The sequence below is a fragment of the Schistocerca gregaria genome, unplaced genomic scaffold, assembly GCF_023897955.1.
Source record: "Schistocerca gregaria isolate iqSchGreg1 unplaced genomic scaffold, iqSchGreg1.2 ptg000719l, whole genome shotgun sequence".
Lineage (NCBI taxonomy): Eukaryota > Metazoa > Arthropoda > Insecta > Orthoptera > Acrididae > Schistocerca > Schistocerca gregaria.
The window spans coordinates 541,753-559,930 of NW_026062096.1; the positions used below are offsets into that span (position 1 = coordinate 541,753).

General features: G+C 42.3%; 1 protein-coding gene and 1 long non-coding RNA gene across 6 annotated transcripts in view; one reads left to right on the plus strand and one right to left on the minus strand.

Annotated features, from left to right (window-relative positions):
• LOC126320376 (mucin-5AC-like) overlaps positions 1 to 18,178 on the plus strand; it is a 168,066-nt gene that overhangs the window by 127,297 nt on the left and 22,591 nt on the right. The window lies entirely within an intron of this gene.
• LOC126320377 (uncharacterized) lies at positions 16,831 to 17,236 on the minus strand. The gene is made up of 3 exons (XR_007558086.1): positions 17,194 to 17,236; positions 16,914 to 17,078; positions 16,831 to 16,867 (listed from the first exon to the last, which is right to left on the minus strand). It is a non-coding gene; the product is annotated as an uncharacterized LOC126320377 (long non-coding RNA).

The following is an 18,178-nucleotide window of genomic DNA, read 5'->3' on the forward strand; positions in this document are numbered from 1 at the left end:
TAAAGTATTTTAAGCAAACATTCTTGTACTACATACTCATCACAAGATTATTTTTGTTGTGACGGTAGTAAGTTGTATCTCTTGGCATTATAGTGTTCAATAAAAGTAAATCTTTGTACATTAAATGTAGGAAATGGATGTTAAAGGTTGTGTCAACTGGGCCTTTACTGGTAGCTTCAGTTACATTATGAACAAATGCTGTGTGTGTGTGTGTGTGTGTGTGTGTGTGTGTGTGTGTGTGTGTGTGTGTGTGTGTGTGTGTGTGTGTGTGAGAGAGAGAGAGAGAGAGAGAGAGAGAGAGAGAGAGAGAGAGAGAGATGGGGGGGGGGGGGGGGGGGGGAGGGGAGTGCAAAAAGTCTCCTTTACATGCTTAAATTATCTCATATGTGGGAGTGCATCAGCTTAGGTGTGCAGTAGTTTCATAAGGGGATAACTCCATTTAGTTTTGATAAATTAAGTAACAACTCTTGCACTGTGCTACCAATTCAGGAGTTATCGTATAGCATTATCGATAAAAGTATTCTCATGGGTCTGAATTACTACTGACTTACCTAAAAATATTCTGGTGATATGCTTTGGTAGTGTAGGACCTCTGAATTCATTTCTTGGGGATTGTTAGGGAGACTATTTTATGTTGTCTTCCTCTGATATTTGTATCTTATAAATGAGTAAGTATTTAGTATGGTAATCCCTAGTTGTCACCTGTAATATTAGTGTTATTGTGTATACTAAAAGATGAAAAGGGGTGAGATGAAACATCAGACCCTGTTGTAAAGAAAAGAAATAAGAGGGGGAGGAAGGGTACTGCAGGAGCCAATGAATAGATCTCATAGAAGATTCATCAACGTGGTTTTTTTTTTTTCCCCCTCACAAAGATATACTGAAGAGGTTTGTAATTTAAGGGTGTTAGTACACACTCTGATGACCAAAAGATGCATGTGATCTGTGTTCCCATTGACACAAACATTGCCAAAATTGTTCACTCCAGGCCAAACCACTTCTCCAAAGGCATTTTTTGGAGCACCTGGATTTTGTTTAGGGAGGCTCTTTGCCCTAAACTGCCAATATGTCTCAAAAGTAATCATGTCAGCTGCAATATAGTTTGCCTACATGTCTTACGGAATAATTACGTGATAAAGAAACATTGTCATCTCTCAGTGAGAAAGGTACCCTGGCAATACAAATTTAGATCACAGTAAAAGATCTCTGTACTTAATGTGAAAACCATTTTGAAGTAGTGTCTATACTTTCTGTTTTGATTGATTTTACACTTCCTGCTTTACTTCTACGGTTGCCATGTTTTAACAGTACACCACAGTGGTAGAAACTGATGAAATCATGTTTGAGGTATTTGTGATGGATAATGCATTTATTTGAAGACATCTGAGTGTCATTTGCGTGTAGGAACACGTTTTCTTCTGTAGCACATGGAACAAAAGATATAATAATCAGCCTAACGATAACATTTGATATGTGGTATTGTGTTTATGTTCAAGGGGACTTCAGAAAGTAAAGACCACATGTCGTCGGACACTAAGATCATTGCACAACAAAAGTGGTGCAGCGTTAGAAGAGAGTACATGTTTCGAATTTCCTGCTGACACAATTCTAATGCAGTACTGTTAATAGGTGGATCACAGTGTGCGATTGGAAAGGTCCAGCAACTGGAAACATAATCCAGAGTTAAAGTGTTTGGGGCAGTACAATTCTTATGGGCAAAACATCTAAATTGCAAACAGATTTACTGTTAAATTCTAGTGGTACGTGGACCAAATGCAATACCACATCAAGCCATAGTGAAATTGTGCCTACAATTTGATAGTAATTGGGAGCATCTACCACTGACAATGCCCTTGCAGCCAAGGAACTGATTTGCAGCAGTTGCAAATTTTCCAGTGGTGAGGACATATACACAGCAATTCTCAAGTTTCTCTGCAACTGAGGAGCAGATTTCTATCATCCAGGAATTTAATAATTGGTAAAATGTTATAACCATTGTTTACAGAGACTTGATGACTGAGCAGTAGTAGTGTCTTGTATTTTGTCACTTTGAAGTGTAATACAGCTTTCACTTACTTTTTGAAGTCCCCTCACAATTTAGCACATGTGGCAAAAGAACATAGGATGTAAGGACAATATATGGAACACACACTTAACATGGTGTGGGTACAGTAAAGTTAACATTCCCTACCATTGTTTAACTGTCCATAACAGTAAAATTAACCAATACTGTATGTCAAAAATGGAACATTGTGAATTATCCACCAGTTGAATTCAGCTTTGCACACCAAAGCTTAGAGGAGCTTACAGTCCACCTGAAAGAGATTCTCTTCTCATTGTTCCTGCTTGCAGTATTCCGTTCATTTGTACTTTCGACATTTACAGTACATTACTCCCACTTCAATTTTAGTACATCTTGTGAATGGAGTATGACATTTTGACAGTAAATCATGTTTAAATCTTATCAGTGTGTCTCCTTTCCACCCCTTTCCCCCTCCCCTTCCACCCTCCCCCTCCCTCTCCTTCCCACCTCCTCCCTTCCACCCCTTTCCCCCTCCCCTTCCACCCCTTTCCCCCTCCCTCTCCTTCCCACCTCCTCCCTTCCACCCCTTTCCCCCTCCCCTTCCACCCTCCCCCTCCCTCTCCTTCCCACCTCCTCCCTTCCACCCCTTCCCTCCTCCCTTCCAACCCTTCTGCTACTCCCCCCTTATTTCAGTAGGGTCATCCCTAGCTCTAATTTTTTGCTGGTTGATTCTGTCAATTCGAAGTATGATAGGTAAATAAACTGCAATGTCATGCAGTTTTGCATTGTGTGCGAGAATGTTATTACTCACCACCAGTGATGGATACAGAAAAACCTCAAGGAGGGGGCACTAAAGACATCTTGAGCTACCTTTGCTTTTACCATAATAAAAAATAATCAAGTTACATTCAAAGCTTAAGAAAATTTTATTTAAACCGATTATACACACATACAAGAGAACGCCATATTATGATATTAAAAAAAGTTGCAGTTGTGGTTCTCTTCCTTAAATGATTAATTCTATGCGTGTATTCTTGGGCGGGGGCAGTGTAGGAGGCAATACGGGTGGCCCTGCAAGGGGGGCGGGGTAGGGGATGTGCCCCCCAAATATATCCGCCACTGCTCACCACTGTGTCCATTTAGTAGAACTGTCAAAAGTTGATTGTTTTTTGAGGTGATGGTCAGTTTTAATTCTGATTTTCTAACATAATAACTAAACAAAAAGAACAGAAGTTTTACTGAGTCTCAAGCTTCTAGATACTGAAATTTCAACTTCAAGACTTAAATATAAATTAGGGTATGTTTTAATTATAGAGAAAAGGTGAAAACATAGATGGCAGTCAGACTTCAGAGACAAAACTGTATGAGCTGGTACGGTGATTAGCACACTGGAGTTCCATTCAGGATGGTGGCATTGGGTTTTCTGTGGTTTCTGTAATTGATTGGAGGCAAATATTGGGATGGTTTCTTTCAAAGGGACATCACTGATTTCCTTATCTGATCTTCCCTCTAACAAACTTGGGCTCTGTCCCTAATGATTTCATTGCTAATGGGGCATTAAACCCTAAACCTCCCTCCTTCCCACCAAATTGCCACACATTGCATTTTATCAGAGTAAAGAGTTGATGCATATTGCTGCAGAAGACCATGACATGCACTTGTAAGTGTTAATTGCAATCAGTATCAAATATTTTCATTCTTGCAAAATTAGTACTCTCATTATGGCCAGATGCTAGGTCAAGGAAAAAATCAAAGAACAGAGAGGGTAGCTGGATGATTGAAATGTTTTGTGGAAGATGCAGGAGAACTAACACTGCTCTCACAGAGAATGAGAGATTAGGTACAAATAAATTTGTTGAGTCACAGAAATAACATTTTTATAGAGTAAAGGATTAGCTCATAATTATTTTGTGATAGGAGGTGTAGCTAAATTTACAGGAAAATTGAGAATTTTATTTTTATTTATTTATTTTGTATTTACCATATAGTAAATTTAGATTACTTGTAACTGTACTAATAATTACCCAAGTGGAAAAATGCTCAGGGACGCAGTTAAATGCTTCTGTATGTGTTTGTTTTGTTTACTATTTCATTTATTATGTTTAGGGGACAGTTTCACTATGTGTCCAATGAAGTAAAAGCGTCTCCTCTGTTAAATCTATCCTGTGCATCTATCCTATGAAGTTTGATTTATAGATATGCCAGCTTGGCTGAGACATTAATCCCCATCTCACAAAACTGACTTGCCTTTTGTGAAGTCTCTTCTTTTGAAAAAGGCTCTTCCTTGTACTAAAACCCCACGTTTTAAACCTTACCTTGGATAGTTCTTTGTAGTTAGGTGAAATGTTGCTACTATTAGTTTAATATTTAATGCAGTAAACATTTGTGATAAGCTAAAGCTCTAAGCCAGACTGTGACTGGTACCTAGACTGGCTTTTGCCAGTAGTGTTCTACTAGATCTGCCATTGGAGCACATCTCACAAATTGACTCAAAGCCTCAACTTCTGCCTAGTTGCTCTCCATCCTCCCAGTTCCACACAGAATCCCCCACTTTGCTATGGGACTAGGAGCTCCGAGAGAAAGTGTATAACAGTCAGTAACATTCCTGAGGCCGTGATTGAGTCAAACACTTTACAGTATCTTTCTCTTTGTGGTGCTTGTCCAGCTGCAAAGCAGGAGTGTCAGCAGATATTCAGTGGACGGACACAGACAAGAGCTGCAATTTGAGGTTTTAAGTTGGTTTGTGATTTTCATTTGGCAGGGGTCTGGAGTGCAGTCTTGTTCCAGCTCAAAATTTGTAATGCATTAGGTGTAAGCCTTACGTACTGTTCACAGACATTTTTTCTAAGGTTTATCCCTTTGTGCCTAATACATAATTTTTGAAGTCTTGTCTCCAGCCGGCCAGAGTGGCCTTGCGGTTCCAGGCGCTACAGTCCGGAACCGCGTGACCGCTACAGTCGCAGGTTCAAATGCTGCCTAGGGCATGGATGTGTGTGTGATGTCCTTAGGTTAGTTAGGTTTCAGTATTCCTAAGTTCTAGGGGACTGATGATCACAGCAGTTAAGTCCCATAGTGCTCAGAGCCATATTTCTTGTCTCCATTTGTTACATTCCTTGTTTCTTCATTTTATAACACTGTCAGTCCTTTCCACTAGATCACCATTGGTCTGACATATCCACCTTCATGAAGAGTATACAACAACATATTCAGTTATAACTGTTTAGATGCTGGTAGTTGACTGCACAAACAAGTGATAACACTTCTCATGCTGGATAGTGCATGTTGTTATCAATTCCTGAATGGCGCACATCGTTTCTAATCTCACACGTATCTTGTGCACTACCTATTAGCACAAGAGTGTAGTATTGGCAGTTGTTATGGGAAATCTACTTGATGCAAGAATTGGACCTTAACTGTCCACAGCCTCCTCCTTGGATAAATGCCCCATGAAACACTCTCCCAGTAGAATGGACATCGGAAACAGTAACTAGTATGTGTAGTTGTCCAACGTAGATGTGACTAGTGATAGGTCCTGAAACAAAAAATTAATCAGGAGTACCATTAACATTATTATTACAGCATTCAGTAATGTTAAACGTCATCTACACATTTCCGTGTTACTCTCAACAAAATTATACACAACAAACCATATATAAACTCTGTGTTCTGCCCCGTAGTACCAGACAGTGCTGGCTGGCTGCCATGTCTTCATGTGCCAGTGGCATCATTTGGAATCTATATGAAGGGACATTGCTCTCCCAACGATTTTCAGCTTTCCAGGTGTTGGAACCACTCTTCCTCATTCAGGTAGCTCATAAACTGGCAGTACAGGGAATTGAACCCTGTTCTCCCGCATGGCAGTCATTCACACTGATCGCTCGGCTAAGAAGATGGACAGTTTATACACAACAATGTCAAAATTTATCACAAACCTTACACTGCAGCAATGGAGCATTGCTAGGTTAGGGCCTAAGGGCAGACTGACTGACTGATTGATTGTCAGTTCAGATACAGTTACTGTTGTGAAGTATCAGATTTGTTCAGCTGTAGTTGGCTTTTTAATACATGTTTCATATTTTATTTTTGATCTTCTACATCAACATAGTTATCAATGTGTGGAAAATTAAATTTTACGTGTGGAGTGTCTTCCCCTGATGTCATGCCAGTGATAGGTTGTGTTCTTCTAAGACTCTTATATGTAATAATAGTTGGTTTGTTATGCAAACTTTCCACATTCCTGTTGTGTACGGTGTACTATATTGGACACAGTCCCATGTTGCAGACTTAATGATCCCCTAGCCTCATATCAGGTGGTGTAACTCAACCTTGCCTGGCATAGTGGACAGATGGCCACTCTACTGCGTACCTCAGTGCATGTCTGCTGAGTCAATCCATATGATAAATTGGATGTGAAAAAAAAGAAAGAATAACTGGTGTGACTGGAATGTACAATAAAGTTATGCCAACAAGCCACTTCACCCTTTTAGCAGTTGCCAGAACCGCTTTTTTTTATTTTTATTTTCTTTATTTTGCTGAAATATGCCATCATATGTCCTATGTGTTAATTTATTACAATATATCACTCAATTTTCATGCAACTGTTAACAGAATTTTTTTTTCTAAGAATTAGATTATGAAATTTTGGTTCTTTGAACATTGTGAAGGGACTGGACATTGAGAAAAAGAGATGTTGATTGTGTTAAGTTAAACTTTATAGAGACTGGGGAAGTGAAACTGAAAGGGAAAACTGAAGTGAAATAGATTAAGAGATAATAATAGCAGCAACAGTTATACCTAGCAGGAGTTGCATTTGTAATGGGTATTATGGTGGATAACAAAATGAAGTTGCCACAAACAACAGAGTGACATAGTTAATCTCCTCATTGTTGATATAAAAACAGTTCCAGCAACCATTGCAAAAATTTAGTCTCTGATATCACAAGCTGTTGAGTAAATGGAGAGAAACAGCACTGCAGAGGAATTGGAATTCAATTGAGGAAGGTGGTGTGCTAGGATAGTCTGTGCAGCAACTGTGCCAGAGTGGCATAGTGGTTGGCACTTCTGCCAATGAGTAGGAGACCCGTGTTCGAATCCAAGCCTTGGTACAGATTTTCATTTGTCACTTCAGTCCGCATATATACAAAATTCACATTATGCTAGCCGAAAAATGTTGACTATAATACAATAGAAAGAAATAGGCAACCAGATGTTATTTTAAGTACATTAAATATACATTACCTTTGGTAACAGTATACAAGACTGTTGTGGAACAGTTTGAATGAGACTCTCAGTAAATGGATTGAAATAAGAACTTGAAGGGTGGCTTATAATCAAAGAATCTGTGTAATATTAAAAAGTGAATTCGGTCAACAACCTATCAGAAAAATCACAAGAATTCAACCTAATGAGTAAAAAGATCTTGCTGCTGCTAACTAGTTCAAAATACACAATACCATACTCATTTTCGCTTTTCACCAGTAATAATACGAGGTGTGAAGTATTCACCAGGATACAATATTTAGTGGTGTAAGGAGCATGTTGTAGGTGTAAATTACTGCTTGCTGCTGACAACTTTGAGGCAGAACAGAAAGAATTGATTTCTTATACCTTGCTCTTTCAGCTATTATACACTGATGTGAACATTTTTCATTAGTGGTGTTGGGGAAATTTAATTTCCATAACACACCTATAATTTGTGTTTGCTATTGTAAACCATTAAAAAGATAGAAATGCTGTTTATTTTGCAGTTTAAGAAGGTTGTCCTTATTGGTGCAAAAATGTGTGTTTCTCTTTGCTATTCTGAGCTGTGTGATTTGCATACAAATTAAGAAATCATTTTTACTGTCAATGCCTTTAATATTTTTGTTTTGCATTCATAATTCAGTTGGCAGTGGGGTTTCTTGTTGTAGCTCCCTGGTTTTCCTGTCAATACTTCTAAGTCGTGGTACAGTAATTTCTTCTTTTTTTGAGCTCGGCTATGCAGTTATCCTTGTGTATTACACACAATGTTTAACTTTTCTCTTATCCTCTAATAGTCCAGTAATATCTGTTGCTATTGTTAAATGGAATTTCATGTTTCTTGTTGTGTATTTGAAGGAAGTTCCACTGAGGGTCCACCAGGAATTAGTTATATTCTCGTGCTGAGAATCACCTCTTTCCTGATGCCATCTGTGCACATGATGACAATGGAACCACCATCTGTTACTCGTATTTGATGTATTCTCTTCCTGGTTAATTTACTTTTACTCATTATAGTTTGTTGTATGTATATTGTCTTACTTTTATTCTAAACCTCTTCCAGATTCTTCAGCTCCTTGCCCTATAGTTTTATTTTTCATTGCTTTTGCCAAACATGTATTAACGAAATGTGTTGCTAACGTCCTCAGGAAAATAAAAGTCTCGGATGTTACACAAATATATCTAACACCAAATTGTAATGTTTTTCTCGTTATCAGATTCTGTATCATTAGAAACTCGAATGAAACTAAATACCCAGAAGAAAATTAAAATTGCAAGTATATAACCATATATAGATTTCAGAAGAGTTTTTGTATCATGTTAGCATATGTTTCACAAACTAAAGTTGCTAGAGAATTTGACCCACAGCACATTTAATTCACTCATTATTTGTTGTAATAGGAGTGAGTGGAATGGTGCTGACAGGTATGATTGGAGTGGTAAATTTTCACATGGCTGTGGAAGTTCTGTTTGTGCTGCTTCCTCTGGACATATGTTGTAAGAAACAGGTTATTTCACATTGTGACTGAGTTGTGTTTTCACTTCCACCCCATTAACTCTGAAGGTCTACGTGTGTTTTAATAATCAGAAATACCAGTGACAAACACTTAAAGCCTATGTTACCCTTCACTACTGTTACCGCGACCTCAGTGAATGTACTCTTCTGTGCACGCTCAACCGGCAGTCTATCATACACATGGACCAGCTAACAGTATTAAGATAGTAATTTAATTTTGCCTCTTGTCACAATAAAGGAAAAAGCAGCAGAGGCAAATTTTAATTACTGTAACTGATAACTGCCAATGGTCATGTAAGGCTTAATGTACATGACTGAGAAACAGCCACAGCAGTATCAGAAATAGTTATGGTACACACATGTGAACATTGGAGCAACAATCAAGATATGATACTACATTCAAAGGCAACCAATATGGATGTAAGTGAAACAAAAGCAGGCAACGTGGCTGCTACAAAATAAAGCAGTGACCACACTGAAGTTTTGTACAGTTGACAACACAAAACTGTTCTCATATCTAGACAAGTTCAGCTACATTTGGTTGTGTACAGCTCCCATCAGTGGTAGTGCAACAGCAGCAAAATCACGTGTAACACACATTTAGTGGTGTATTAGTTCCCTTCTTATTGTTAGGACGTTACTTATAGACCTTAATGATTTTCTGCTACAGCATATAATTACTACATATTATTTTATATATACATTATAAAACTTCCTTTTATTGGTTTGAGATGTCAGCATACATCTGCCTCAAATAAACTTATAAGAGCAAATTTGTATATGTACATGGTAGCTGCATGGCAGCATTTGAGGCTAGGGAATTCCACTGAAGTAATTAGGGTTCACGTCCCCTTGATACTGTAGTTTTTCAAATTGTATTAGTTGTTGAGTAGTTGCAGGTGTAATATGGATAAAGTCAAAGTATACCAAACATCACACACTGTCACACAAATGGGTGTATGAGAAACAGTCATGCACTGCCAGGATCTCTCAGAATATGCAGTACACAAGAGATGGCATCCTGGAAATCATCCAGTATGACGGTTTCAGTGCACTGGAAGTGGCAGCCAGGTGTTGCGTTGAACTTCGCTGTGCTCAAACGTGGTGTCACCATGCTCGGGTAATTGGTTGGCTTTGAGAGTGGTGCTTAGGAAAGGTGTAAACGTCTCAGCAATATGTTACTTGACATGTAGATGTTCTCAGACCATTCGCAACTGCTTACAGGATACTGGACTTGGAGCCCATAGGGCTGTTAATAAAGAGGCCCTCTCTGATGACCACAGACTTTATGGGCCTGCCTTCACAGAATTGAATAAAGGCAGTGAATGGCACCTCATGATCTTTTCAGATGATTCAGTATTTAGCTCAGTGAATGAGGGTCTGACAAAAGTGTACGGGCCTCAAGGAGCATGTTATGATCCACAGTACATGGTGCAACAGTTGTGTGTTGGTATCATCACAGTCTCGTGCTAGGGGTGGAGGTAATCAGGTGGGGCAGAGATATTTTATTGAATATATTGTCATATTGTCACAGATCAGTATGTGTACCTCATGAAACATACCATGGTGTTGAATGTGACGACTTACTGTTCCTATGGAATGATCCAGTTCCAGCAGGACCACTTAGTGGTACACAAGTTGAATCATTTAGTGATCATTTCTGCAATAGGTTGATGATGTTCTGATCGACTTACCTGTTCGAATGTTGGACTTGAATCCCATAGAAAATTTGTTCTGCAAAATTAAGCATCTCGTGAACTTCCAGTGGCCAACACATACATCTGACCAGCTGAGAGACCTAGTGTTGGCTAGATGGGAGAGTCTCCCAGACGATGAGAGATGTTTCTGGAGTCTGACTGCCTCCATACCTGGTTCAATGAGGCAAGTAAATGACTGCAGTAGTGGGTGGACCTCATACTAGCTTCAGCCCCGATATGAAACTGTCCTCGTCTCACATTATTCCACTTTATATTACGTTTGATATAACCATGTTTATTAATGGGAAATGTACATGAAATGTCAGTGTGAAAACTGCACAAACAAGTGAAAAAAGCACTCAGTCTTCAGGCCACGAGTGGCCTACAGGGACCATCCGACCGGCATGTCATCCTCAGAGGAGGATGTGGATAGGAGGGGCGTGGGGTCTGCACACCGCTCTCCCGATTGTTATGATGGTGTTCTTGACCGAAGTCGCTACTATTCGGTCGGGGAGCTCCTCAGTTGGCATCACGAGGCTGAGTGCACCCCGAAAAATGGCAACAGCGCATGGTGGCTGGATGGTCACCCATCCAAGTGCCGGCCATGCCCAACAGCGCTTAACTTTGGTGATCTCACAGGAACCGGTGTATCCACTGCGGCAAGTATGTTGCCACAAACAAGTGAAGCTGAATTGAAATAGAAATGGTGTCCTAATAAGAGAGTCTGAGAAAACCCTTAATATTAACCAATATGAGAACAGGCAAGGCCTATAATAACAATGTTATTCTTTGCTGCCAACATTTTCTCTGTTTACTGCACAGTTAATATTCTTCAGGGGCCCAAGGATAGCATTCCATAGGGTCAGAGTTATTTGCCCGCCATGTTTCTTTTTTTTGTGAATAATGCATTTTAAATGATCCCATGAATTCCACACAAAAGGCTGCATTTAATGTCTTGGATAAGGCAATAAACAGATAATGTGGACACGGTTTTCTTTTTCTTTGTCTATTTCACAAACCTGATATGAAGCTCATCGTCTATTAGCACAAGAGGATCACCAGATGGCCTCAGAGTTCATATAATTGGCAAACAAGTTGCTAACGATAAGAGTCTGAAAACAGCTATGAGGATGGCAAGCTGAAGTTACCCTAATACGAGATAGCATGTCCTGACAGACAATACTGTTTTGTATTGGAGTATCCATGGTATAGCATGTAAGGAGTATGCCATTGTGTGCTATAAATCTAGCCTCGGAGTTACACTACGCAGTTTGATAGGAAATTCATTATAATGAATGAGAGTACTTTGTGAAGAACAGAATTTTATGAGTATTGTTGCAACAGTTAATCAGCTTCAGATATTAAAGCCATACAACCACATACACTCAAAAAACTTGACTTTCAACACTTTCAAAATAAAGGATTCTCGACAATGTCCAGCTCCTTAATGGTGTCATTTCCTCTGCTTTTCGCCCAGGTGCTGTGAGATCAGAGTTTCGATACTTCCAAAAACGCATTTACTTTAGTCAGAATATTGCTGTTTCACTTTCATGAACTGTTCCACAATACGCATCTTTCCTCTTATATTCAGAATTATTTTCAGTAAGGATAGTATCATTGCAGTAAATTAAAAACAATGTCAAACAGAACATACTCATTTTCTCAAATTAAATTAAGCCTTGAAAATTGTGTAGAAATGAACCATAATTTCCATTGGAAAGCCACATTGTATCCTTTTCCTATCAACTGGAAGGTTATGCAATTTTGTGCCTGCTTCTCTCTTTCAGGTAATAATATATGCCCAACTTGATTTTAATAGATATTGTCAGACAGAATCCAAACATAATATTCATACACATTATGCAGAATAGCTGACTTCATTTTTCCTGGCGTACACTGTGTGATCAAAATTATCTGGACACCCCAAAAAACATAGGTTTTCCATATTAGGCGCATTGTGCTGCCACCTACTGCCAGGTACTCTATCAGCGACCTCAGTAGTCATTAGACATTGTGAGAGAGCAGAATGGGGTGCTCCGCAGAACTCACGGGCTTCAAATGTGGTCAGGTGATTGTGTGTCACTTGAGTCATATGTCTGTACTTGAGATTTCCACACTCCTAAATATCCCTATGTCCACTGTTTCTGGTGTGATCATGAAATGGAAACATGAAGGGTCATGTGCAGCACAAAAGCATACAGGCTGACAACGTCTGTCGACTGAGAGAGACTGCCAGCACTTGAAGAGGGTCGTAATGTGTAATAGGCAGACATCTATCCAGACCATCACACAGGAATTCCGAACTGCAATAGGATCCACTGCAAGTGCTATGACAGTTAGGTGGGAGGTGAGAACACTTGGATTGCATGGTTGAGCAGCTGCTCATAAGCCACACATCACGCCGATAAATGCCAAATGACACTGCTTGATGTAAGGAGCATAAACATTGGATGATTGAACAGTGTAAAAATGATGTGTGGAGTGACAAATCATGGTACACAATGTAGCGATCCGATCGCATGGTGTGGATATGGAGAATGCCTGGTGAATGTCATCTGCCAGCACCAACAGTAAAATTTGGAGCCGGTGGTGTTATGGTATGGTTGTGTTTTTCATAGAGGGGTCTTGCACCCCTTGTTGTTTTGTGGATCACTATCACAGCACAACCCTACATTGATGTTTTAAGCACCTTCGTACTTCCCACTGTTGAAGAGCAATTCTGGAATGGTGATTGCATCTTTCAACACGATCGAGCACCTGTGCATATTGCACGGCCAGTGGCAGAGTGGCAGAGTGGTTATGTGACAACATCCCTGTATTGGACTGGCCTGCACGGAGTCCTGACCTGACTCCTACAGAACACCTTTGGCGTGTTTTGGAATGCCGACTTTGTGCCAGGCCTCATTGACCAACATCGATACCTCTCCTCAGTGCAGCACTCTGTGAAGATTGGGCTACTATTCCCAAAGGAACAACCGAGCGAGGTGGCGCAGTGGTTAGCACACTGGACTCGCATTCGGGAGGACGACGGTTCAATCCCGTCTCCGGCCATCCTGATTTAGGTTTTCCGTGATTTCCCTAAATCGCTTCAGGCAAATGCCGGGATGGTTCCTTTGAAAGGGCACGGCCGATTTCCTTCCCCATCCTTCCCTCACCCGAGCTTGCGCTCCGTCTCTAATGACCTCGTTGTCGACGGGACGTTAAACACTAATCTCCTCCTCCTCCCCCAAAGGAACATCCCAGCACCTGACTCAATATGTGCCTGCAAGAGTGGAAGCAGTCATCAAGGCTTAGGGTGGGCCAACACCATATTAAATTCCAATATTATCGATGGAGGGTGCCATGAACTTGTGAGTCATTTTCAGCCAGGTGTCCGGATACTTTTGATCATGTAGTGTATTTTTAAATTTACTTGGAGACCAGAATTTATGATCTCAGTATTAAACATGTAGTCTCTGTGACTCAGTTTCATCTAATGATTTTTTTCTGCTCCATCTGCATTCCTGTTGTATCAGCTACGTAATTGTTTTTGAAATTGAGTGATAGTGAATTTTAGTGTTCTCGAATAAAAGGGCAAAAGTATTGCTGTTCAGCTTGGTACTTACTTTTGAGTGTGTAATGTGGTAAAAGCTATGTCATTACCAGTTTCATTTGTCCCAAAGAATTGGGGATACTCTCTCCTCCATTTGAAATTCGAGCTTCTTAAAAGATAACATTTTGCTGGAAGTGTGATTGATCTAAAATCACTTACGCCTTAAAATAGTAATAATATACTCTTAACATCTGTAAAACAAATGCCCATAGAATTAACGTGGATGAATATTTTTAAAAATTTTGAGTTTTGTGTGACAGTTTTTGGTAGTTCGTACCACAATAGTTCTCTCAAAGACTACATTTAATATGAACAAGTGTTTTACTCATCAAGGCAAGACAAGCTACCTCAGAAAAACCACTGGCACCTATGATAGTGGGGTCATGGAAATACTGGCTAGATGGTGGAACCAAACTCTGGTTTAGTGAGCAATGACCAAGTACTTAGACTGCAAGCTATTTGCACAGCAGTGCCAACACCTTCTTTGGACCACGTCTTTTTCTGCCAGCTAAATCCCAACATATTTCGTGATCACCATTGATGTACAATGCTTCCATGCCTAGTGTGTAGTTGGTATTAATTTCTGATGTGGATAGTATTTCTCACTGGTCTGATGATGATTTGCCGCTACAACTAATCATGGGCATTACAAAGCTAGATTTTTGCCACAATCTGTGACGTGGCTGCGAATGCCCCCCCCCCTCCCCACACACACACACACACACACACACACACACACACACACACACACACACACACACACAGTGTAGCTTTGGTATTTGTTCTGCTCCTGTTTCTCAGCATAACTCTTACAAAACTTTTCATACACGTGAAACTGTGCGGCTATATTTTTTAAACTTATGGTACTACTCCTGGCAAGGTTTGTCCCGTATTTCAGGATATTTCTTCACCTCTTCCGTAGATAGTTCCACATCCAAACTGGCTGGATCCAGGGCAAGCTTGGGTCAACTATTGTTACAGTTGCCAACATCTGTGCATTTCCCATTCTCCCATGACTGCTTCTTCACAGTGATCGGAAAGATCGCTGCAAAGCAACAGTGCTTGATGAGCACAGTTCTCTTGCTACTGCTGCAGTGTGAGAAAATGATGCTTAGAGCTTGCCATAAGCTGGTGGTCCATGAAGTTCGAATGTGCTTATCCCTCACATTCTGGACATCATCATCCAGGCCATCAGTTGATGATGTGGCAGTGTAATCACAGAATGGCTTTTGAAGTACTCACTGCTTTCAACATTTGTTGCTTAAATGTATGCACCATAACCTCCACTTTCCCACTGGAGGAGGAATGAAATAGCGGACTAAACGGGTGCTTGATGGCACTGGACGTGCAGAACTGTTCAAAAACACCACTGTAAATTGGGGTCCATTGCGCAGCACGGTGGTACGGGGAAGCCCTTCGATGGCTAGAATCTGGAAGAGCGCATGAGAGTGGCAATCAGTGGTGGACACCATGCTGACCACATATTAGTAGTTAGAATATGAGACCACAAAAATGAGCCACAGATTCCAGAAATGGGCGAGCACAGTACAGGTGAATGGAGTCTCAGGGGTGATGGCAGGAGGCAATAAACTGGGGTGTAATAGCCTGGTGCTAGGCACAAGCAGAACAGCTACACACCATGGACACCACATTTTTGTTCACTCGTGGCCAGTAGACATGTTGCCTTGCAAGTGCTTCAATCTGCGACATATCTCAATGCCCTTGATTTAGTAGTTAAAGAACACTTGGGGGGGGGGGGGGGAGGAAATGTGGAATGAAGACAGGATGAGTATTTGAGTATCCGCCTCTGCATCAAGCAGGAGAACATTCAAGACAACTACCAAATGATGGGAGAGGTGAGCCCAGGCAAAGAGCTCTGGATCGACAGACTTAAAAATCTGGGCCAACCTATGGAAGCACATAGTGTGTGACACATCGCAAGAGGGGGTCGTGGCGTATGTTTCCAGGTTGAACCCAGAGGGCAGATGAGAAAGGGTATCCACATTTGTCTGTTGTGCCGTGGGCTTGTATTCAATCTCATAAATGTAGGAGATGAGGAAGAGTGGCCAACACTGGAAGCGTCATGCATTCCACTCCGGAAGCGTCATGCATTCCACTCCGGAAGCAGAGAGCAGAGCAGAAAGAGAACTACTAGTGGCTTTCGGTCCATAACAAGGATAACTGTGGCCCCAAATAAGTAAATGTGGAACTCTCTAACAGCGAAATGATCGCCAAAGCTTCTTTTTCAATCTGCGAATGATTTTTTGAGAGGATGTAAGCATCTTCGACACACACACTTTGGTTGCTCAGTACTCTCATCACTCCTACGCATGAGTACTGAGCCAATGCTGTAGGGAGTTATGTCTGTAACCAAAACCCGCTTATGTGACAGAGTGAAGGGCGTAACTATCTACTCTTCCCCCACTATGTACCTACCTCTTCCCCCACTATGTACCTACCTCTTCCCCCACTATGTACCTACCTCTTCCCCCACTATGTACCTACCTCTTCCCCCACTATGTACCTACCTCTTCCCCCACTATGTACCTACCTCTTCCCCCACTATGTACCTACCTCTTCCCCCACTATGTACCTACCTCTTCCCCCACTATGTACCTACCTCTTCCCCCACTATGTACCTACCTCTTCCCCCACTATGTACCTACCTCTTCCCCCACTATGTACCTACCTCTTCCCCCACTATGTACCTACCTCTTCCCCCAATATGTACCTACCTCTTCCCCCACTATGTACCTACCTCTTCCCCCAACTATGTACCTACCTCTTCCCCAACTATGTACCTAACTCTTCCCCAACTATGTACCTAACTCTTCCCCAACTATGTACCTACCTCTTCCCCAACTATGTACCTACCTCTTCCCCAACTATGTACCTACCTCTTCCCCAACTATGTACCTACCTCTTCCCCAACTATGTACCTACCTCTTCCCCAACTATGTACCTACCTCTTCCCCAACTATGTACCTACCTCTTCCCCAACTATGTACCTACCTCTTCCCCAACTATGTACATACCTCTTCCCCAACTATGTACATACCTCTTCCCCAACTATGTACATACCTCTTCCCCAACTATGTACATACCTCTTCCCCAACTATGTACATACCTCTTCCCCAACTATGTACCTACCTCTTCCCCAACTATGTACCTACCTCTCCCCCCCACTATCTACCTACCTCTCCCCCCCACTATCTACCTACCTCTCCCCCCCACTATCTACCTACCTCTCCCCCCCACTATCTACCTACCTCTCCCCCCCACTATCTACCTACCTCTCCCCCCCACTATCTACCTACCTCTCCCCCCCACTATCTACCTACCTCTCCCCCCCACTATCTACCTACCTCTCCCCCCCACTATCTACCTACCTCTCCCCCCCACTATCTACCTACCTCTCCCCCCCACTATCTACCTACCTCTCCCCCCCACTATCTACCTACCTCTCCCCCCCACTATCTACCTACCTCTCCCCCCCACTATCTACCTACCTCTCCCCCCCACTATCTACCTACCTCTCCCCCCCACTATCTACCTACCTCTCCCCCCCACTATCTACCTACCTCTCCCCCCCCCCACTATCTACCTACCTCTCCCCCCCACTGTCTACCTACCTCTCCCCCCCCACTGTCTGCCACGCTCCCCCCGTCCCCACCCCACTGTCTGCCACGCTCCCCCCGTCCCCACCCCACTGTCTGCCACGCTCCCCCCGTCCCCACCCCACTGTCTGCCACGCTCCCCCCGTCCCCACCCCACTGTCTGCCACGCTCCCCCCGTCCCCACCCCACTGTCTGCCACGCTCCCCCCGTCCCCACCCCACTGTCTGCCTCTCTCCGCCCCCCCCGTCCCCACCCCACTGTCTGCCTCTCTCCGCCCCCCCCGTCCCCACCCCACTGTCTGCCTCTCTCCGCCCCCCCCCCGTCCCCACCCCACTGTCTGCCTCTCTCCGCCCCCCCCGTCCCCACCCCACTGTCTGCCTCTCTCCGCCCCCCCCGTCCCCACCCCACTGTCTGCCTCTCTCCGCCCCCCCCGTCCCCACCCCACTGTCTGCCTCTCTCCGCCCCCCCGTCCCCACCCCACTGTCTGCCTCTCTC